Source organism: Pongo abelii, chromosome 5 (genome assembly GCF_028885655.2).
Source record: "Pongo abelii isolate AG06213 chromosome 5, NHGRI_mPonAbe1-v2.0_pri, whole genome shotgun sequence".
Classification (NCBI taxonomy): Eukaryota; Metazoa; Chordata; class Mammalia; order Primates; family Hominidae; genus Pongo; species Pongo abelii.
In genome coordinates, this window is record NC_071990.2 from 104,142,550 (window position 1) to 104,166,178 (window position 23,629).

At 35.3% G+C, this 23,629-nt stretch overlaps 1 long non-coding RNA gene across 1 annotated transcript in view; it reads right to left on the reverse strand.

Annotated features, from left to right (window-relative positions):
• LOC134761617 (uncharacterized) overlaps positions 1–13,535 on the reverse strand; it is a 31,432-nt gene extending 17,897 nt beyond the window's left edge. Inside the window, exon 1 of the long non-coding RNA XR_010140527.1 lies at positions 13,475–13,535. This is a non-coding gene — a long non-coding RNA (uncharacterized LOC134761617). The remainder of the gene's footprint in view (positions 1–13,474) is intronic.
• Between the last annotated feature and the right edge of the window lie 10,094 nt (positions 13,536–23,629).

Genomic DNA, 23,629 nt, shown 5'->3' on the forward strand with positions numbered 1-23,629 from the left:
CCTAGTGTGGACTTAAAATCCGAAGTAAAACTAACCCCCATTTTTCCTATTGTACATATCTTTCATTTTAAAGATGCCTTGGATCTCAATTTCCTCTTGTGGTTGCTACAATGAAGAAGAACAAATGTTCAACAGGGCATGCTTTCTCATGCCTTTAATATAGACTTTCAATTCTGGGGCATGCAGGAGCTAAATCTCAATTTTCTTACATCAGACCAGAGGGTAGTTAAAACTATGACTGCATACCAACACTCATTTTAATACATGTCATTCCAAATGAATTCAGAAGTCACAATATTATCTGATCTTCTATATTATCATCTTAAGTATTCATGCATGAGTTTGATTTTTTCTATTTTAAAAGTGCTTATATAATTTTTTAAAATGTGTATTTTTATTTAGATTTTTTGCAAGAGTTTTTTTTGTTTTGTTTTGTTTTGTTTTGTTTTGTTTTTTGTTTTGTTTTTGACAGAGTCTCACTCTGTCTCCAGGCTGGAGTGCAGTGGCACAATCTCAGCTCCCTGCAAGCTCTGCCTCCTGGGTTCAAGTGATCCTCCTGCCTCAGCCTCCCAAGTAGCTGGGACTACAGGCATGCACCACCATGCCCAGCTAATTTTTGTACTTTTAGTAGAGACGGGTTTCACAATGTTGGTCAGGATGGTCTTGATCTCTTGACCTTGTAATCCGCCTGCCTCAGCCTCCCAAAGTGCTAGGATTACAGGCATGAGCCACTGCACCTGGCCCAGGAGTATTTTAATGGAGTGTTGAAAGCCAAAATAGATTGTATGAAATGATCCTTCCAGTTTTTCCTTGGCACCAATTTCCCATTCCATTGCTTCAGAATAACATAGTCTTTGCGTAATGGCTTACTACTGTACCATTTCACTGTTTTACAGCTAAGGAATTTAACTTTAGTTCTGCAGTTTTGGTTCTGTCAAGATTGCAACTGTTACATCCCCTTGCATTGATTCTGGCAATTCCAATTAAACATGTTTGTTTCATGCAAGATTTCCCTTAAGAAAATCCTTTCAAGTAGTAAACTGTCTTTTTGTCACTAATGAGGAGGACACTGTTATTTAACCCCTTATGATTTCCTCTGCCTCTCTCTCTCTTTCTTTTTTCTTTCTCTTCTTCCTTCTTAAAATGTTTTGAGCTTTGAATTTTGTCATTTTATACATATTACTTTGTATTCATTTCAAATATTTTAGACATAATTTGCAGTTAAGCCAACCCATATTACAAGAAACATAATAAAACTAATGACCTTAATTTTAAAACATAGTTTACAATACTTATGATCTACACAAGATGTAAAGTATAATACAGCAAAAACATCTATATCCAACAGACAATGTAAGAAAAAGTATTAGCAATACTATGTATTCTTTTCTAATTATATTATTATCTTAACTTCCCAAAGGTAATTGCTAGAAGAAATTATCATTCTACTCAAACCTCTTTACATTTTCTTATGTATAATACCATAAATGATTATCAAAAAGTAAATGCGTATGTGTATAATTATTCTGCCCCTTGAGTATAAAATATTTTATATGTATCTCTGTGAGAATCATCTATGTATAAACTTATTAAACAAATGGCTCTAACCTATTTATTTTTATTGCTCATTAGGATTTCATTAAATGAGTAAACTGCATGTAATTAAGTTTACAATACACACTTAGGATTCTCCCATTGTTTACTGTTAAATGTAATGGTACTATTAACGTTGTCATACATATTATTATGTATATTTGCTAGGTTTCTGAAGCAAAAAGTCAGAAAAAGAAATTGAAAAAGAAAATATTCACTTACTAAATGTAGGTAAGTCTAACATATTTTTCTTTAAATCTTTAACATTAATACTAATGTGTCCAAAAAGTCTTCTCTACATCAGGAATATTACAGGAAACTGTTCTTTAAATATAAATCATAAACCTATGGTAAATAAACTAAACTTTTATACTATTTTAAGAGTTTTTCCTCTTTCATTGGAATTCAAGTTCTTCTTATCTGTTAACTAGTTAGCAATTGCTGATCAACTCAATTACAGATTCCAGTTCGGTTTAAACAAAAGAAGTTTTCTACACAGTTAATATTTTACTTTTATTTTTGTTTAGACATTTCTCAATATTTATTAGGACTAGATAATTCTAGTATATTTACATAATGATCAATATACTTTCAAATTTTACCAAGAAAAGGGAGGAAGAATAAAAAAGAAGAAGAAAAAAGAAAAGCAATGGGAGATGGTTTTAGACACATCTAAATTATCATTGTAAAATGCTAATTATTTTCCTCCTGTAAGGAATGAACAAAGGTTAAATACAGGAACTCCATTATGAGACAATCACACAAAGAGAGTTATTATAGCTGTTTTAAATAATATTGTCTCTGTTTTAGACAAATATATAATCTCCTAACTGGGGCTTCTTCCCATTTTCTTCAAAGGTAACTCCCAAATGAACAATCTTGCCCATGTCAAAGTAATAAGAAAGTTAAGCAAGACTGCTAGTTAAGCAAGAATACTAAATGAATATAGAAAAATAATTAGCAGTTCTAAACACTAGAAATCACAATTTGTATAAATGAAACAAAATAGACTTAAAATATTAAAAAATGCAGAATATTTTATTATTGGCTCATTTGGGTTTTGGGGTAGAGAATTAAAGATGACATGAGATCATCTTAATTTGGGGAGAATATGTGGTACTTTCATTTATATTTGCTGGTAGTAAGTTTGGAGTGGGTCACTCTTGCCAATTAGTGAATTTGTTTTACATAGAAAACAATATTTATAGTCATTTAGAAACACTTCAATTTACAAATGCTCACAATTCTGTGAGGATGTTCAAAAAAATGCAATAATATAAAGTAGGATAAGTGAAAAGCCATAATTAGCGATAGAAAGTAACTTATTGCTGCTCAAATATAAAAAAGTGATTTTTAAGTACTTAGCTTTTCATAAATGGATATATGATCATAAACTAAGAATTGAGGGTTTTACTTAGAAAATGGATTATAATCAGTAATTTTATATAAAATCCAACATCTAAATTTTTTTATGTAAAAGCGTTTGGAAAATGTTAGGGGGCATTTAGTCCGTAGAAAACCAGGATGCCGGACTTGTCCAGCGGCAACTGAGCTTTGCCTTGGCGTTCTTGCCCCTGTAGGGTTATTGGCTCACTGCTATAGAGCTTATTGGAAAACAGGAAGATCTTCATATTTTTAAATATTAACTTTTATAAATATCAAGTACAGAAAAAGTAACTATCAACAGAGTAAACAGACAACCTAGACATGGGAGAAAATATTTGCAAACTATGCATCCAACAAAGGTCTAATATCCAGCATCTATAAGGAACTTAAACAAATTTACAAGAGAAAAACAAACAACCCTATTAAAAGGTGGACAAAGGACATGAACAGACACTTCTCAAAAGAAGACCTCAATGGTAGACTGGTTGAAGAAAATGTGGTGCATATACACTATAGAATACCATGTAGCCATAAAAAAAGAACGAGATTATGTCCTTGGCAGGAACATGGATGAAGCAGGAGGCCATTATTCCTATCAAACCAATGCAGGAATGAAAAACCTAATACTGCATGTTCTCACTTGAAAGTGGGAGCTAAATGATAACACATGGACAGAAAGAAGGGAGCAACAGAAACTGGGGCCTAAAAGAGGATGGAGTGTGGAAGGAGGGAGAGGAGCAGAAAAAATAACTATTGGTTACTAGGCTTAGTACTGGGGTGACAAAATAACCTGTACAACAAACCCCGATGATGCAAGTTTAAAACAAACTTGCACATGTACCCTTGAACCTTAAATAAAAGTATAAAAAAGAGAACAAAACAATAGGAGTACAGTCTTCAATAATAAAGTTCAGTGACATAGACTGAATGTGGCATTTTATTAATACTGGCAATCTTATAAACAACAGCCTACCCAAGGGAACCAAAGGGAAGAAGACATTTCTCATGATATGTTACAACTAGTTTATCCTACATAGTTGCCTATCTGTCATTATATTCTACATGTTTGAAGGAGAAAAAGCCACTTATGACACTGTGTGTTGTCCCTTCCTGATAACATATAATATGCTTATTTAACACTAAAACTACTATTACTGAAAGCAATTCAGAATTACAAGTTTAGGTCTAATGTAAGACCAGTTTAGTGAAAATTGTCAAAAATTAAGTACAGTATGCATATATATATTCAAAAATATTAGCAGTTTTTGTAAATAAAATGAATAAGATTACTTTGGTACTCATATACAATTGACAAGCATTGTTGATGTTATGAAACTTGTTGCAGGAAGTCAGGGACCCCGAATGGAGGGACCGGCTGGAGACGCGGCAGAGGAACATAAACTGTGAAGATTTCATATTAATATGGACATTTATCAGTTCCCACATAATACTTTTATAATTTCTTATGCCTGTCTTTACTTTAATCTCTTAATCCTGTTATCTTCATAAGCAGAGGATGTATGTCACCTCAGGACCACTGTGATAATTGTGTTAACTGTAAAAATTGATTGTAAAACATGTGTTTGAACAATATTAAATCAGTGCACCTTAGAAAAGAACAGGATAACAGAAATTTTTATGGAATAAGGGAAGACAACCATAAGGTCTGACTGCCTGTGGGGTCGGGCAATAAGAGCCATATTTTTCTTCTTGCAGAGAGCCTATAAATGGATGTGCAAGTAGGAAAGACGTTGCTAAATTCTTTTCCTAGCAAGGAATATTAATATTAATACCCTGGGAAAGGAATGCATTCCTTGGGGGAGGTCTATAAATGGCTGCTCAGGGAATGGTTTGTCTTGTGCAGTTGAGATAAGGACTGAGATACGCCTTCATCTCCTGCAGAACCCTCAGGCTTACTAGGGTTGGGAAACTCTGCCCTGGTGTGCTGCTGGATTCTGTTTGCCAGTATTTTATTGAGGATTTTTGCATCAATGTTCATCAAGGATATTGGTCTAAAATTCTCTTTTTTTGTTGTGTCTCTGCCAGGCTTTGGTATCAGGATGATGCTGGCCTCATAAAATGAGTTAGGGAGGATTCCCTCTTTTTCTATTGATTGGAATAGTTTCAGAAGGAATGGTACCAGCTCCTCCTTGTACCTCTGGTAGAATTCGGCTGTGAACCCATCTGGTCCTGGACTTTTTTTGGTTGGTAAGCTATTGATTATTGCCACAATTTCAGCTCCTGTTATTGGTCTATTCAGAGATTCAACTTCTTCCTGGTTTAGTCTTGGGAGGGTGTATGTGTTGAGGAATTTATCCATTTCTTCTAGATTTTCTAGTTTATTTGCGTAGAGGTGTTTGTAATATTCTCTGATGGTAGTTTGTATTTCTGTGGGATCGGTGGTGATATCCCCTTTATCATTTTTTATTGCATCTATTTGATTCTTCTCTCTTTTATTCTTTATTAATCTTGCTAGCGGTCTATCAATTTTGTTGATCCTTTCAAAAAACCAGCTCCTGGATTCATTGATTTTTTGAAGGGTTTTTTGTGTCTCTATTTCCTTCAGTTCTGCTCTGATTTTAGTTATTTTTTGCCTTCTGCTAGCTTTTGAATGTGTTTGCTCTTGCTTTTCTAGTTCTTTTAATTGTGATGTTAGGGTGTCAATTTTGGATCTTTCCTGCTTTCTCTTGTGGGCATTTAGTGCTCTAAATTTCCCTCTACACACTGCTTTGAATGCATCCCAGAGATTCTGGTATGTTGTGTCTTGGTTCTCGTTGGTTTCAAAGAACATCTTTATTTCTGCCTTCATTTCGTTATGTACCCAGTAGTCATTCAGGAGCAGGTTGTTCAGTTTCCACGTAGTTGAGCGGTTTTGAGTGAGATTCTTAATCCTGAGTTCTAGCTTGATTGCACTGTGATCTGAGAGATAGTTTGTTATAATTTCTGTTCTTTTACATTTATTGAGGAGAGCTTTACTTCCAAGTATATGGTCAATTTTGGAATAGGTGTGGTGTGGTGCTGAAAAAAATGTATATTCTGTTGATTTGGGGTGGAGAGTTCTGTAGATGTCTATTAGGTCTGCTTGGTGCAGAGCTGAGTTCAATTCCTGGGTATCCTTGTTGATTTTCTATTTCGTTGATCTGTCTAATGTTGACAGTGGGGTGTTAAAGTCTCCCATTATTAATGTGTGGGAGTCTAAGTCTCTTTGTAGGTCACTCAGGACTTGCTTTATGAATCTGGGTGCTCCTGTATTGGGTGCATATATATTTAGGATAGTTAGCTCTTCTTGTTGAATTAATCCCTTTACCATTATGTAATGGCCTTCTTTGTCTCTTTTGATCTTTGCTGGTTTAAAGTCTGTTTTATCAGAACTAGGATTGCAACCCCTGCCTTTTTTTGTTTTCCATTTGCTTGGTAGATCTTCCTCCATCCTTTTGTTTTGAGCCTATGTGTGTCTCTGCACGTGAGATGGGTTTCCTGAATACAGCACACTGATGGGTCTTGAGTCTTTATCCAATTTGCCAGTCTGTGTCTTTTAACTGGAGCATTTAGTCCATTTACATTTAAAGTTAATATTGTTATGTGTGAATCTGATCCTGTCATTATGATGTTAGCTGGTTATTTTGCTCGTTAGTTGATGCAGTCTCTTCCTAGTCTCGATGGTCTTTACATTTCGGTATGATTTTGCAGTGGCTGGTACCGGTTGTGCCTTTCCATGTTTAGCGCTTCCTTCAGGAGCTCTTTTAGGGCAGGCCTGGTGGTGACAAAATCTCTCAGTATTTGCTTGTCTGTAAAGTATTTTATTTCTCCTTCACTTATAAAGCTTAGTTTGGCAGGATATGAAATTCTGGGTTGAAAATTCTTTTCTTTAAGAATGTTGAATATTGGCCCCCACTCTCTTCTAGCTTGTAGGGTTTCTGCTGAGAGATCCGCTGTTAGTCTGATGGGCTTCCCTTTGATGGTAATCCGACCTTTCTCTCTGGCTGCCCTTAACATTTTTTCCTTCATTTCAACTTTGGTGAATCTGACAATTATGTGTCTTGGAGTTGCTCTTCTCGAGGAGTATCTTTGTGGCGTTCTCTGTATTTCCTGAATCTGAATGTTGGCCTGCCTTGCTAGATTGGGGAAGTTCTCCTGGATAATATCCTGCAGAGTGTTTTCCAACTTGTTTCCATTCTCCCCGTCACTTTCAGGTACACCAATCAGACGTAGATTTGGTCTTTTCACATAGTCCCACATTTCTTGGAGGCTTTGCTCGTTTCTTTTTATTCTTTTTTCTCTAAACTTCCCTTCTCGCTTCATTTCATTCATTTCATCTTCCAGGGCTGATACCCTTTCTTCCATTTGATCACATCGGCTCCTGAGGCTTCTGCATTCTTCACGTAGTTCTCGAGCCTTGGTTTTCAGCTCCATCAGCTCCTTTAAGCACTTCTGTGTATTGGTTATTCTAGTTATACATTCTTCTAAATTTTTTTCAAAGTTTTCAACTTCTTTGCCTTTGGTTTGAATATCCTCCCGTAGCTCAGAGTAATTTGATCTTCTGAAGCCTTCTTCTCTCAGCTCGTCAAAGTCATTCTCCATCCAGCTTTGTTCCGTAGCTGGTGAGGAACTGCATTCCTTTGGAGGAGGAGAGGTACTCTGCTTTTTAGAGTTTCCAGTTTTTCTGCTCTGTTTTTTCCCCATCTTTGTGGTTTTATCTATTTTTGGTCTTTGATGATGGTGATGTACAGATGGGTTTTTGGTGTGGATGTCCTTTCTGTTAGTTTTCCTTCTAACAGACAGGACCCTCAGCTGCAGGTCTGTTGGAGTACCTGGCCGGCCATGTGAGGTGTCAGTCTGCCCCTGCTGGGGGGTGCCTCCCAGTTAGGCTGCTCGGGGGTCAGGGGTCAGGGACCCACTTGAGGAGGCAGTCAGCCCGTTCTCAGATCTCCAGTTGCGTGCTGGGAGAACCACTGCTCTCCTCAAAACTGTCAGACAGGGACATTTAAGTCTGCAGAGGTTACTGCTGTCTTTTTGTTTGTCTGTGCCCTGCCCCCAGAGGTGGAGCCTACAGAGGCAGGCAGGCCTCCTTGAGCTGTGGTGGGCTCCACCCAGTTCAAGCTTCCAGGCTGCTTTGTTTACCTAAGCGAGCCTGGGCAATGGCGGGCGCCCCTCCCCCAGCCTCGCTGCCGACTTGCTGTTTGATCTCAGACTGCTGTGCTAGCAATCAGTGAGACTCCGTGGGCGTAGGACCCTCTGAGCCAGGTGTGGGCTATACTCTCCTGGGGCACTGTTTCCTAAGCCCGTCGGAAAAGCACAGTATTCGGGTGGGAGTGGCCCGATTTTCCAGGTGCTGTCTGTCACCCCTGGAAAGGGAACTCCCTGACCCCTTGCGCTTCCCGAGTGAGGCAATGCCTCGCCCGTGCTTCGGCTGGCGCACGGTGCACTCACCCACTGACCTGCGCCCACTGTCTGGCACTCCCTAGTGAGATGAACACGGTACCTCAGATGGAAATGCAGAAATCACCCGTCTTCTGCGTCGCTCACGCTGGGAGCTGTAGACTGGAGCTGTTCCTATTCGGCCATCTTGGCTCCTCCTCTGCCCTGGTAAATTTGTGGTCAGACCAGTTCTCTGCTCTAAGACCCTACGTTCTGTTGTTTAAGATGTTTATCAAGACAATATGTGCACCACTGAACACAGATGCTTATCAGTGGTTCTGCTTTTGCCCTTTGTCCTGTTCCCTCAGAAGCATGTGATCTTTGTTAGACCCTTATTAGTAGTTCTGCTTTTTGCCCTTTGAAGCATGTGATTTTTGTACCTTCTCCCTGTTCTTACACCCCCACCCCTTTTGAAACCCTTAATAAAAACTTGCTGGTCTGAGACTCAGGCGAGCATCACGGTCCCATCGATATGTGATGTCACCCCCGGTGGCCCAGCTGTAAAATTCCTCTCTTTGTACTGTCTCTCTTTATTTCTCAGCCAGCTGACACTTAACGGAAAATAGAAAGAACCTATATTGAAATACTGGGGGTGGGTTCCCCCAATTGAAACTTTGAATAATTAATGCTTCTAATTGAATTCAATATTATATCTTTTATTTAAATGGCCCTATAAATTCCAATTAATAAAGTGTTTCTCCCACAAATTAAAGAAAATTATAAGCAATATTGTTAGAATATTTATAATAATTGAAATATCTCTATATATATTTACATTATTAAATTGGGCTTTTAAGTACTTATGCCAAGTTGAACTAGTTCTGAAATATATTTTGTGAAATGTGTAAGTGGAGTACCTTATAATCGTATTCTTTATATCATAATTTATAGTAGAATTTTTTTTTTTTTTGAGACAGAGTCTTGCTCTGTTGCCCAGGCTGGAGTGCAATGGCATGATCTTGGCTCAGTGCAACCTCTGCTTCTCAGGTTCAAGTGATCCTCCTGCCTCAGCCCCTCTAGAAGCTGGTATTACAGGCATGCACCACCATGCCTGGCTAATTTTTGTATTTTTAGTAGAGATGGGGTTTCACCATGTTGGCCAGGCTGGTCTCAAACTCCTGACCTCAGGTGATCCACCCACCTTGGCCTCCCAAAGTGCTAGGATTACAGGCGTGAGCCACCATGCCTGGCCCTGCAGTAGAATTTTATTGCATGTCTCAGTAGAGATTCTAATAATGGCATTCAGAACAGATATTCTTTCAATAAAAACAAATAGAATCCACATCTCATTAATTAGGAATACATTGCTTGGCTTTTAAGCAATCCTTAGCATCCAACATCCAGTATACTTCCAAATTAATGCAATATTGTGACAAGATTACTTTAAAATTAGCTATGGGATCATCAGAGTTAAACTTCAGTTTGTCACATAAAGCAACATATTTATTCTTTAGCACCTCAATTTGTTCTAAAATTAAACAACTCCTGACAACTTCATCAAGTGAAGATCAAACCTTTTTTTTGTATATAGACATTTGCCTTGGATGTGTCATTTAAGAATGATGAAAATCCATTGACTTGGAAGAAAACATTTTACATCTTTTATTAATATAAAACAAAATATAATGAGAAAATTAGAAATAAATATCAATATTTTCATAGGTGTTTGGACTGGACATCTATTTCTAGATTTTTTAAAATTATTTACAAGTTCTAAGGTACATAATGGGACCACCCAGGAAATAATTTTTTCATTGGTTAAAGGAGATGGCTTGTACATTTCTTAGAATGCTCATTCATGAAAATAAGAATTGCATTTTATAAAGTAAGTGTTATGTTAACAGGCATTCCAAAACATTTGTGACATGTGAACATACTGACTCCTTTTGTAGTGACCTACATTCCAATAGAAATGGGTATGGAACAAATGTAGACACTTAAGAAAACCCCAGACTCACCCAGACCTTGCCATGTTCCTAATACCTGAAGTGGAAATCCATGTTTTTCCTTACATTATTTAATTTATTCTTGTTCACATGTTGAGGGTATGACAAATTATAAATACATACATATTAAATCATTTGTTCTTACAAAAAATGTTAGAATCACGATTTTCAACTGCACATATTTGGAAATATCCAAAAATACTTTTATATTATATAATTCATGAATATACATCATAAGCCAATATACAGTATTATTAGAACAATAATTAATGTCATTAATTCAAGGTAATTACAAACTCATCAAACTTTGATCATTCATTTGGCCTTTAATTTTAAATGTTTAACATATTAAATTTCAATAATTAAGTTTTATATTAATTTTAAGGATCACATGAGTATTGCATTCAGATATCATCATCATCATCATCATCATCATCACCACCATCATCATCAACTATTATTTTAAACAAAAGAACATTGGGACATAATTATAAGCAACAACCAGGTGCTGTGGCTCATGCCTGCAATCCCAGCTCTTTGGGAGGCCAAGGTGGGCAGATCACCAGATCAAGAGATGGAGACCATCCTGGCCAATGTAGTGAAAGCCCGTCTCTACTAAAAATATAAAAAAAGAAAAAAAAAAATTAGCCGGGTGTGGTGGCACGAACCTGTAGTCCCAGCTACTCAGGAGACTGAGGCAGGAGAATCACTTGAATCCAGGAGGCGGAGGTTGCAATGGGCCAAGATTGCGCCACTGCACTCCAGCCTGGGTGACAGAGTGAGACTCCGTCTCAAAAAAAAAAAAAAAAAAAAAAAAAAAGCAACAAGACACCATGAAGTATACTAAGATGTAGAGAGATATGATGAATGTTGTGTTTGGAAATATATTCCTCTAGCTGAAATAAGGGAAAAGGGATAGGCCTGAAATCAGGTACAGTGGATTGGAGGCTCTTCAGCTAAGTAATCAGGGCTACAATTAGTATAACCTAAACAGAATAGTTTTCAGTAAAGAAAAGTGATTTTGAGAAACAAACCAGAAAACAAGTGTAAAGTCAAAAAAGATACTTGGGACACAAAGGAACTTTATCCTCTTTATAATTGTATTAAAAACTAAACATGCTAATTAAAGCCTACAACATAATTTAGCAAATGAAGGCCTGCAAGAGCAGGCAGCTACCTGTTGTTATAAATAAAGTTTTATTAGAACACTAATAGTCACACCCATTAGTTTGTGTATTGTCCATGGCTGCTTTTGAGCTATAAGGGCAGAGTTCAGGGTTGTGACAAAGAACACATAGCCATGAAACCTAAAATACATATTATTTGCCCTTTACTGAAGATAAAATGTGTAAATTTTTAGATATATTTTACTGAGGTTTTATGAGTTTTCTAATTTGTATGTTAGACTCTTCAAAATCCTGTACATATAAAGCTAATCTGAATTAAGGAGTTTTCTTTTCCTTTTTTTTTAAATGAATAGGCCAGTAAGATTTATTTTTATCTGACCTATACAGCATTTTGAGTAACATTTCTCACAACATTCACATTAATAAATTTTGTAATAAAAATTGTAAGAAATTTTTAAATTTTGATTAACTTTTATACAGCAATTCTGTTAAGTTTAAGCCTTGCTTCATTTGCATATGATTAACTAAAAGTTTAAATGGATATAACTTTGAGGAAAATTTATCAAAGAACACATCAACTAACAGTTTTAGTAGTTAACAATGATTTTATAACTATGACATTAATTGAGCTTTACAAAGTGCTTCAGACATTTATAATGTCACAAGAAATGCATTAAATGACATAAATACTAAAAGACTTTGGGCTCAATGGAATAAAATTTGAACTTTTCCAGTAATTATCTGCCAGGCACTTTTATCTCCCAATCAAAAAGAAAGGTAGAATTAAATATCAAAAAGTAAAATAAAAAAGAAATAATTTTGATAATATATTTTATAAACCTGAATGGATAATCCATAGTCTTATTTTTTGCCTACTGTATTTCTGTTTATTCTGAAAAGGACAGAATCTCTTATGTCCAACATTGGCTTATTTCTTAGGTTGTTAAATTGCTAAAACCTGGATGCATTTGATTCCAAAATGTTAGGTAAAATCAGTTTTAAAAATTTGTTTTGTGAAATACAACTTTCTAAATGCAGCATTTAATGGAGATAAACAGTTTAAGAAAAATAAAAGTCTTGTACTCATGCCCTCTAACTTGAGAGAGAACATTATTACCAAAACCGTAGGTGTCCCACATGGATTCACCTACTTCTTCATGCTTTTGGTAACCATTTTCCCAATTTTTGTGTAAATTTTTTTTTACTGCTTTTAATAGTTTTGCCAAATATACATATATATATATATATATATGGCATATGCATTAATATTATTCAGTTTTCCAAGTTTTAAAACCTTTTAAAAAGGCAATTGTTTATTTCTATGCTTTTTTGCCCAATATTTGTTTTATTTTTATTATTTGTTTTTTCATTATTTCACCGATGTTTCTATTTCATCCAAATTTCATTTTGATAAGCATAGTTGTACTTCCTTAACTTTTTATGCAAATAAAGCTCATTTAAACCACTATAACAATTTATATTTATCCATTCTATAGTTGTTGGACATTTAGTTTTTTTTTTTTTATTTTTTAAACATCTATGAACAAATCTATGAATATTTCTCTACATGCCTCCTGGCTCAAAGCACAAGCATTTCTCTAGGTTAAGTCCTGAAAGTAAACTTTCTGTGTTGAAGAGTAAGTGCATGCTAACTTTGCTAACATAATTATACCAAGTGACCACACAACTAGTAGTATATACGAGTTTATTCACTTTACATCCTCCCGAAACATGGTGTTTCTTGATTTTGTTTTGTTTAGTTTTGTTTTTAATCAGGATTGATTGTTGACATCTAACTAAATATAAGAAATTACACACAAAGATTCACAGACAATTAATTTTTACATTTGGATCAACACAGCATTCCTGGAATGCTAATATTTAATTTATATTTCCATCTATGTTTAGGATTAATATTTCCCTTGATATTTTTATTTCCTGATACCACCTCTAGTTTTATTTCAACAATAAACATTTTTTTTTAAAATGTATGGTTGTGTTTACCTGTTCCATGTGGATTTCTTATTATGCTCCAGGAGTACTCTCTAGGAATTGTTCTGACCTGTGGAAAATTTTTAAGTGGAGAATCAAGTTATCTATATATGTTATAGTGTCATCAGATTTCCTATTTCTCTTCATTCTGTTTTGGCAATTTGTACATTTCAACAAATGTGTTCATTGTGCCTTTGCTTTACACTCATTATAATATCCTCTTCTTTGGCAATATTGATTTACTTGTGGTTATTAAACTTTCACATTGACAATACTGCGTTTTTTCTTTCTTCCTCCTTCTTCACCCTTCTCCTAAACTTTCCCTTCTGTCTTGCCCTCTCCACTGTCTCATTACAAAACCTGTTCTTTGTCTATTTTTTCTTTTATTGATACATAGTATTTTACATATTTGTGAGGTACACATGAGTGTTTGTTACATGCATAGAATGTGTAATGATGAAGTCAGGTCATTTGGGGTACCCATCAACTTGAGTATTTATCATTTCTATGTGTTGGTATAAATTCAAGTCCTCTCCTCTAGTTACTTTGAAAAATACAAAATATTGTTGCTTACTATAGTTAGCATATTCTGATTTCAAACATTAGAAGTTATTTCTTCTATCTAACTATATATTCATACCCATTAACCAAATTCTATTCGTCCTCCCACTCTCAGCCACCTACTCTTCTCAGTCGCTGGTATCTATCATTCTATTCTCTGTATCTATAATACCAAGTATTGTAGCTCCCACTTATGAGTGAAAATATGTGATATTTGTCTTTGTATGCCTGGTTTATTTCACTTAACATAATAAACTCCAGTTCCATCCATGTTGCTATAAATGACATGATTTCATTATTTTTTATGGCTGAATAGTATTCCATTGTTTATGTATACTGCATTTAATTTACTGATTCATCTGTTGATAGATACTTAGGTTGAATTCATATTTGCTATTGTGAGTAGTTCTGCAATAAATACGCAAATGCAGATGTTTCTTTGATATATTGATTTATTTTCCTTTGGATAAATATCCAGTTGTGAGATAACAAAAATCAGAGCTAAACTGAAGGAGATTAAGACATGACAAACAAGTCTTAATCAATGAATCTAGCATCTGGTTTTTTGAAAAAATTAAAATAGACCACTAGCTAGACTAATAAAGAAGAAAAGAGAGACAGTTCAAATAAACACAAACATAAATGACAAAGGGGATATCACCACTGACTTCACAGATATACAAACAATCATCAGAAAATATTATGAACACCTCTACACACATAAACTAGAAAGTCTATAAGAAATAAGTCAATTCCTGGACACATACACCCCCCAAGACTAAACAAGGAAAAAATTGAGCTCTAAAATTGAGGCAGTAATAGACTACTAATCAAAAAAGAAAAAAATTATATGACCACACAGATTCACAGCTGAATTCTACCAGATGTACAAAGAAGAGCTGGTACCATTTTTACTAAACTACTCAAAATAATTGAGGAGGAAGGACTCTTCCCTAACTCATTCTTTGAGGCCAGCATCATTCTGATACCAAAACCTGACAAAGATAAAATGACAACAACAAAACTTCAGGTCAATAAACTTAATGAACATTGATGCAAAAATCCTCAACAAAATACTGGCAAACTAAATCCAGCAGAACAACAAAAAGCTTCTTCAATACAGTAAAGTAGGCTTTATCCCTGGGATGCAAAGTTGGTTCAACATATGCAAACCAATGTGATTTATCACATAAACATAACTAAAGACAAAAACCACATAATTATCTCAATAGATGAAGAAAAGGCTTTCCATAAAATTCAACATCAATTCATGTTAAAAACTCTCAACAAACTGTGGATGGAAGGAACATACCTCCAAAAATAAGAGCCATCTATGACAAATCTACAGGCAACATCATACTTAACCAGCAAAAGCTGGAAGCATTCCCTTTGAAAACTGGCACAAGATAAGAGTGCCCTCTCTTTCCACTCCTATTCAACATATTATTGGATGTTCTGGCCAGGGCTATCAGGCAAAAGAAAGAAATAAAGCCATCCAAATAGGAAAAGAGAAAGCCAAACTATCCCTGATAGCAGACAACATGATATTAAATCTAGAAAACCAAATAGTCTCAGCCCTAAAGCTTCTTAAGCTCTTAAATAACTTCTGCAGAGTCTCAGTATATAAAATCAATGTGGATAAATACTAGCATTTTAATACACCAACAGTCAAGCTGAGAGCCAAATCAGGAACAAACTCCCATTCACAATTGTCACAAAAAGAAAAAATTATCTAGGAATACAGGAAATTAGGAAAGCAAAAGATCTCTCCAAGGAGAACTACAAAACTCTTCTCAAAGAAATCAGAGATAACACAAACAAATGAAAAAATATTCAATTCTCATGCATACGAAGAATCAATATTGTAAAAATGGCCATACTCCTCAAAGCAACTTATAGATTTAATGCTATTCTATTAGACTACCATTGAAATTCTTCACAGAACTAGAAAAATCTATTTTAAAATTCATATGAAATGAAAAGGAGCCCCAGTAGCCAAGGCAATTGTAAGTAAAAGAACAAAGCTGGAGGCATCACACTATGTGAGTTCAAACTATACTACAGGGCTACAGTAACCAAAACAGCATGGTACTAGTACAAAAACAAACACATAGACCAATGGAACAGAACAGATAACCAAGAAGTACAACTGTACACCAACAACCCTCTGATCTTCAACAAACATGACAAAAACAAGCAATGGGAAAAGAATTCCCTGTTTAATAAATGGTGCTGTGATAACTGGCTAGCCATATGCAGAAAATTGAAACTGGAGCCCTTTCTTCACCATATCCAAAAATTAACTCAAGACAGATTAAAGACTTAAATGTAAAACCCAAAACTAAAAAGCCTGGAAGGCAACCTGGGCAATACTATTTTGGACAAAGGCATGGGCAAAGATTTCATGACAAAGACACCAAAAACAATCACAACAAAAGCAAAAATTGACAAATGGGATCTAATTAAACTAAAGAGCTTCTGCACAGCAAAATAAACTATCAACAGAGTAAATAGATAAACTACAGAATAGAAGAAAATTTTTGCAAACTATGCATCTGACAAAGGTCTAACATCCACCATCTATAAAGAACTTAAACAAATTCACAAGAAAAAATCAAACAACCCATTTGTGACGGTTAATACTGAAGGTCAACTTGATTGTACTGAAGGATGCAATGTATTGTTCCTTGGTGTGTCTGTGAGGGTGTTGCTAAAGGAGATGAACATCTGAGTCAGTGGGCTGGAGAAGACAAACCCACCCTTAATCTGGTGCACACAATCTAATCAGCTACCAGCAAATATAAAGCAGGCAGAAAAACATGAAAAGGTGAGACTGGCCTAGCCTCCTAGCCTCCACCTTTCTCCCATGCTGGATGCTTCCTGCCCTCGAACATTGGACTCCAAGTTCTTCAGTTTTGGAACTCAGACTGGCTCTCCCTGATCCTCAGCCTACAGATGGCCTGCTGTGGGACCTTGTGATCGTGTAAGTTAATACTTAATAAACTCTGCTTTATATATATTATATATATATTATAATGAACTATATAATATGTATAATATATATTATACATATTATAATGAAAAAATATATATTCTCCATTAGTTCTGTCCCTCTAGAGCACTCTGACTAATACACCATTAAAAAGTGGGCAAAAGACATGAACAGACAATTTTCAAAAGAAGACATACATGGGGCCAACAATTATATAAAAAACAGCTCAACATCACTGATTATTAGAGAAATGCAAATCAAAACCACAATGAGTTACAATCTCACACCTGTCAGATAGGCTATTAATAAAAAGTCAAAAAATATCAGATGCTAGGGAGGTTGTGGTGTATAAGCAAATGCTTATACACCATTGGTGAGAGTGTAAATTAGTTCAATCATTGTGGAAGATGCTCTGGCGATTCCTCAAAGACCTAAAGACAGAAATACCATTCAACCCAGCAATCACATTACTGAGCATATACACAAAGGAATATAAATTATATTATATATATATTATATTACATGTTTATGTTCACTGAAGCACTATTCACAATAACAAAGACATAGAAGCAACCTAAATGCCCATCAGTGATAGACTGATCAGTGACAGACTGGATAAAGAAAATGTGGTAAATATACACCACGGAATACTATGCAGTCATGAAAAAGAACGAGATTATATACTTTGCAAGAACATGGATGGAGCTGGAGGTCATTATCCTTAGTAAACTAATGCATGAACAGAAAACTGAATGTTCTCATTTATAAGTGGGAGCTAAATGATAGGAACACGTGGACACATACAGGGGAACAACAATACACACTGGCACCTTTGGAAAGGTGAAGGGTCAGGGGAGGCAGAGGATCAGGAAAACTAAGTAATGAGTACTAGGCTTAATACTTGGGTGATGAAATAATCTGTACAACAAACCCCCATGACACAAGTTTACCTATGTAACAAACCTGCACATGTACCCCTGAGCTTAAAATAAAAGCTTTTTTAAAAAAGAGCTTATGAGAGACTGTGGTAGTGGAAAAAAATGTTTTGAATTCTTTTTCTAAGATTTCATGAATTTCACTTTTTTTCCAAGTTTTATTTTATTTTCAGGGGTACATGTGCAGGTTTGTTACATGAGGAAATTGTGTGCCCCTGGGATTTAGTGCATAAATTATTTAATCATCCAGCTATTGAGCATAGTACTTGATAGGGAGTTTTTTGATCCTCATCCTCCTACCAGCCTCTACCTGAAGTAGGGCTTGATGTCTATCATTTCATTTTTTGTGTCCACGTGTACTAAATGTTTAGTTACAACTAATAACTGAAAACATGCAGTATTTGGGTTTTCCATTTTTGCATTATTTTGTTTAGGATAATGGCCTCTAGTTGCATCCATGTTGCTGTAATAGATGTGATTTTATTCTTTTTTATGATTATTTAGTATTCTCTGGTGTTCATGTACCACATTGTATGTATCCAGTCCACCACTGATAGGAACCTAGGTTGATTCCTTGTCTTTGCTATTGTGAGTGGTGCTACAATGAACATATGCATGCCGGTTTCTTTATGATAGAATGATTAATATTTCTTTGGGTACATACTGAGTAATGGTATTGCTATACAGAGTGGTAGATCTGTTTTCATTTATTTGAGAACTCTCCAAACTGCTTTCCACAGAGACTGAACTAATTCACATTCCCACCAGCAATGCACAAGTGTTCCCTTTTCTCCACTAATGCTCCAGCATCTGTTATTTTCTGACTTTTCATAATAGCCATTCTGACTGTTGTGAGATGGTATCTCATTGTGGTTTACATTTGCATTTATCTAATGATTAGTGATATTGAGCATTTTTTCACATGCTTCCTGGCCAAGTGTACCATGAAGAGAAATAGTTTGACTTCCTATCTTCTGACTTGCTTTCTATTTCTTTCTTGTCTGATTGCTATGGCTAGGGTGTTCAATAGGAGTGGTGTGAATAGGCATTCCTGTCTTGTTCTGGTTCTCAAAGGAAATACTTCTAGCTTTTGCCCAGTCAGTATAATGTTGTGTGTGGGTTTCACTTAGATGGCTCTTACTATTTTGAACTATATTTCTTTGATGCCCAGTTTTGAGCCTGTCATCATGTTGTTAGCCGTGTTTTGTGGTGGCCAGCAACAGTGTTTTGTTTCCATGTTTAGTATTCCCTCTAGGACCTCTTGTAAGGCAGGCCTGGCAATAATGAATTCCCCTAACATTTGCTTGTGTGAAAAAAGAAACGTATTTCTCCTTCAGTGTTGAAGTTTAGTTTGGCTGGATATGAAATTCTTGGTTGCAATTTGTTTTCTTTTCTGGTTGTACAAACAGTAGTGGTGGCTTTTAAGATCTTTACATATCTGAGCCTAAATTGGGAATTTTTATTCTTTATTTTTAACCATTGTGATTTTTGTTTCTTAAGTTGGGTTCTGGCTCTGCGACCCAGGCTGGAATGCAGAGGCAGGATTATAGCTCACTTCAGTCTCAAACTCTTGGGCTCAATCAATCTTTTTTCCTTAGCCTCCATAGTATCTGGGACAACAGGTGTAAGCCACCACTCTCAGCTATTTATTTATTTGTTTATTTTTGTAGAGATGAGGTCTTACTATATTGCCCAGATTGGTCTCAAACTACTGGCCTCATGCAATCCTCCCACCTCAGCTTCTTGAGTTGCTAGGATTACAGGCATGAGCACTGTGCCTGACTCTGAAATTCTTTCTTCCAAGTTTTTCTCTTGCATAAAGCCCAGGTTTAGCTTTTGTTTTGTTAGCCAGTTGATGTGTTGCATTTTATTTTTGAACTAAACTAATTACTTTTATTGATAAATCTAATATGTTTGGCCTTAGTTGTGTTATTTTTATGTTTTATTTAAATAAAATAATTTTATATTCATTTGAGATTCATTGTGCTCCTTGTTTTATATTATCTTTGAGTATGGGGACATGTGTCTAACTTTAGTATTTGATAGTAATTCCTCACTGTGAACAATATCAACTTTATTTGGTAACTTCTTACTGTTCCCTTCCATTATATCCAGCATCTAATTTTAGTAATACCTTCTTACTTTCAGATAACATCTCTGTGAAAATCTGGGATCTTACTCTACTTGTCATGTGCTTTCCCCCTTCTTGTACTTTTTGATATTTTGTCGTAATTTTATTCCCAGAGTGTATAAGCATTACGGAGTCTATAATCTCCATCATCTACTATTTACAATTAGTTCTACAATAAACTATACATGTAAATATATATATTTGATATGTATGTATGAATATTTTATATTTTATATATATATATATCACATACTACCAGTTATACATTCAAACAACTCTAGTAACTTTTTTCTCTCTGAAGCCCATGTTCCAGTTGTTTTCTCAGGAGAAGTTTCAAGATAACAATATTCTCTGAATTATTACACACAAAGCAATTTGCCTGCAGTGTTAAATTTGAAGGTCAGTTCAGTTTGATATAAATCCTGGGCTCATTATGGCTCTCATTTAAGGATTATAAATATGACTCTACATTGCCTTCTACATAAGGCATCAAGCACATAAAGTTTTATGTCAATCTTTTCTTTATAAATGACTCAGATTTTTCCTTCATGCCCATATTAACTTTTATCTTTTATAAATCCAGGCCAGTTTACTAGATTATGACTTACCTTTGACCATTTTGTTAAAATTTTCCAGGTGGATTCTGTACCATTGAATATGTGGTTGGCGTCAGTGTATCTGAGTTCAGATGAGGGACCCCATGGGCCTGGGACATAGACCTATGAGGAAGGGGTGCCATTGGGCTGGTGCTGGTATCTCTGAGGGAACAAAGTAAAACTAGTTCCGTGACAAATCTGCAAGCAAGAAACAACAGCTGCTACTGGAATGAGCTTCAGCTGTCAGGTTAAAACACATTGTTAGGGTCAGGCTGACAGGGACTATAAAATTTAACTAGAAATGGGAAAGCACATGACTCTTCTTTCTTCTTTAGCCTCCCAGACCTCTGGGTAGTGCTTTCTACCGGTCAAGCATAACAGGTAGACAGCTGGGGGTGAAGAAATGTGGTTTGCCCACTGCTTTGGCATCATAAAGCAGAGTACAGCAGGGTGACTATGAAGCTAAGACCAAGGTTTAATAACTCTCTGTTTTTTCATAAATCTTTCTAGAATTTTCCTAAAGTTATTTCATTTCATATTAAACTGTGAGGCTAAAATATTTACATTGTGTGGGCATGTCTTTCTGCTGTGTTTTTATTTCTAAAGTAGTGTTATTTAACTTACACAGACAATAAGGACGCCCTCCTGCTCTTATCAAGAAATGTTAAAAAATCTAACTTTGATTTCTTGAGATTTACCTAGTCTGCTCCTCTCTCCACTCTCTATCTGGATATTCTCTTGTCTTGTCTTTAACTTCTCTGTCCTGCCCAATTTAAACTCTGTTCAGGTTTTGTCCTGGAAAAGGTGCTCTCAGTTGGTAACAAGGCCCAGCCTACCTCTCACTGAAGCTGCCTTTAAGCTCTAAACTGGGAATCTCACCTTCCATTGTGAAGCACTCTGCCAGCTTTGTCTGCTCTTCTCACATTGACAAACTAAGCTTTCCATGCAGAATAAAGACCTCTCAATAGGGGGGCGATTATGTGTTAGTGATTCAATTTCCACGTTCCCTGGCTCTCAGGGCCTTCACAAATCTCTCTGCTTTCTGCTTCTTAATGTGGGTGATAATTTTGTGCTCTTTTCACTTTGGGTAAATTAATCAAGTTGTACAATTTTGTGTGTATATGATGTTATACTTCCATCAAAAACAGCGAAATCGTTTGCGAAATTTTTAGCCAAAGCAACCACTAAAATAGTGGCCTCTTTGAAAGAGGAAAGGAAGGGATAATAAGAAAGAAAATAGAGAAGATATCTTTGGGGTGATAATAAGGTTACAGATTTAAAATGTTCAGTACACAGTTTGAAATATGAGACGGAACCAAAGAAAGTTATATATTTAGGGCATGTTAGCACTGAGGCGATAATTGAAATCAGGAGGTGGGAGCAGGGAAGAGATTCTAGAAGTGAAATATATTAGGAATATAGTGATCATTCTTTAAAATTGTTCTAAACTTTTTAATAAAAAAAAATCCTACCTTCCACTTTCTATACCATATATTCCAGGAAGTGAAGTTGTGTTGCACAGAAACACAGAAATAATGACATGCGTGCGTGCGCACACACACACACATATACATGTGCAAATGCATACACAATATGCATATGTATGTCTGTATAAGTACATATTGTCAATTAAATTTTCAACTATCTTCAAAGTGATATAATTCATGCTGCTAAAGTGGATTGACATAGACTCCTCAAAATACAAAGATTCTTTGTTTTTGTTGACATAATTTCCTGATGAGTAATTGTTTTACAAATCAGGTGTTTTGAAAAATTTAAATTAGCCCTTGGACTCTTAAAATTCTTAATTCCAAGACTTCGTGTCAAACTTTTGTTGAGAAAATGAAATCATGCAGAGATGTTTTCCAAGGTCTGAGAGCTGGTTAGTGACTCCTAACAAGCTACAGCTAAGATATCCATCTCCCATCCAGTTCTGTCCCTATGATCCTGCCTCTTCTAAAATTGAATGTAAAGTCAGTGAAAAGACAATGTACTATTTATTAATTATAGTGTCCTTTTTTTCTCTTTCAGGAGTATTATATTTTCATAGTGCATATATTGTAAATTTTTAAAAAAACATTCTAAAAGATAAGTTACCTTTTCATGGGTACATTTTTAACAACTGAGGAAAAAAAGTAAGAGATGGAAAATTGTACTTTTTGTCTGTGATCATGAATTATTGAATCATGAAACCAGTGACTACTATTAATCCCTTGAAAAATGTTCTCTTTTTCAGTTTGCAAGATGCTGTCCTCTATTTCTGTGTTACATGCCAGAAACAGAGCAACATCTGATTTGTAAGCAACATTCAAGTTTCATTGAGCTGTGAATATTATTAATAATACTGGTAGGCACATACCTGCTGAGAATAGAAGCAGATCTTCCAAAATGTAAGCAATGAATACAATCATAACAGACAATTGTGTTATGCATTAATTTTTGAAATGATTAGGAACAACTTTCCAAAGATCTTATTTCTGAAATGATTGATACCAAAAGACAAGGTAGTCCACAAATATTCCCTATTATTATGTAATAATATAATATATTTATATATTATATATATTAGAAATGGGAAAACACATGTCTATGTGCTTTGACTATGTCTATGTAAATCATTGCAAATATCATACAAACTTGTTTGATATTTATTTAAACAGGCATAGACAAAGCACACAGACACAATTGTCTGTTATGATTGTATTCATTGCTTATGTTTTGGAAGATCTGCTTCTATTCTTGACAGGTTAGTGCTTACCAATATTACTTATAATATTCACAGCTCAATTAAACTTGAATGTTGTTTACAAATCAGATGTTGCTCTGTTTCCAGCATGTAACTGTGGTTAATTTACATTAATCATAGTTCAAAACTTTATTTGCAAAAAAGAAGGAGCTCAAATTTGTGTGATATTTGCAATGATTTAAATATAATTTAGAAAATTACTAGTA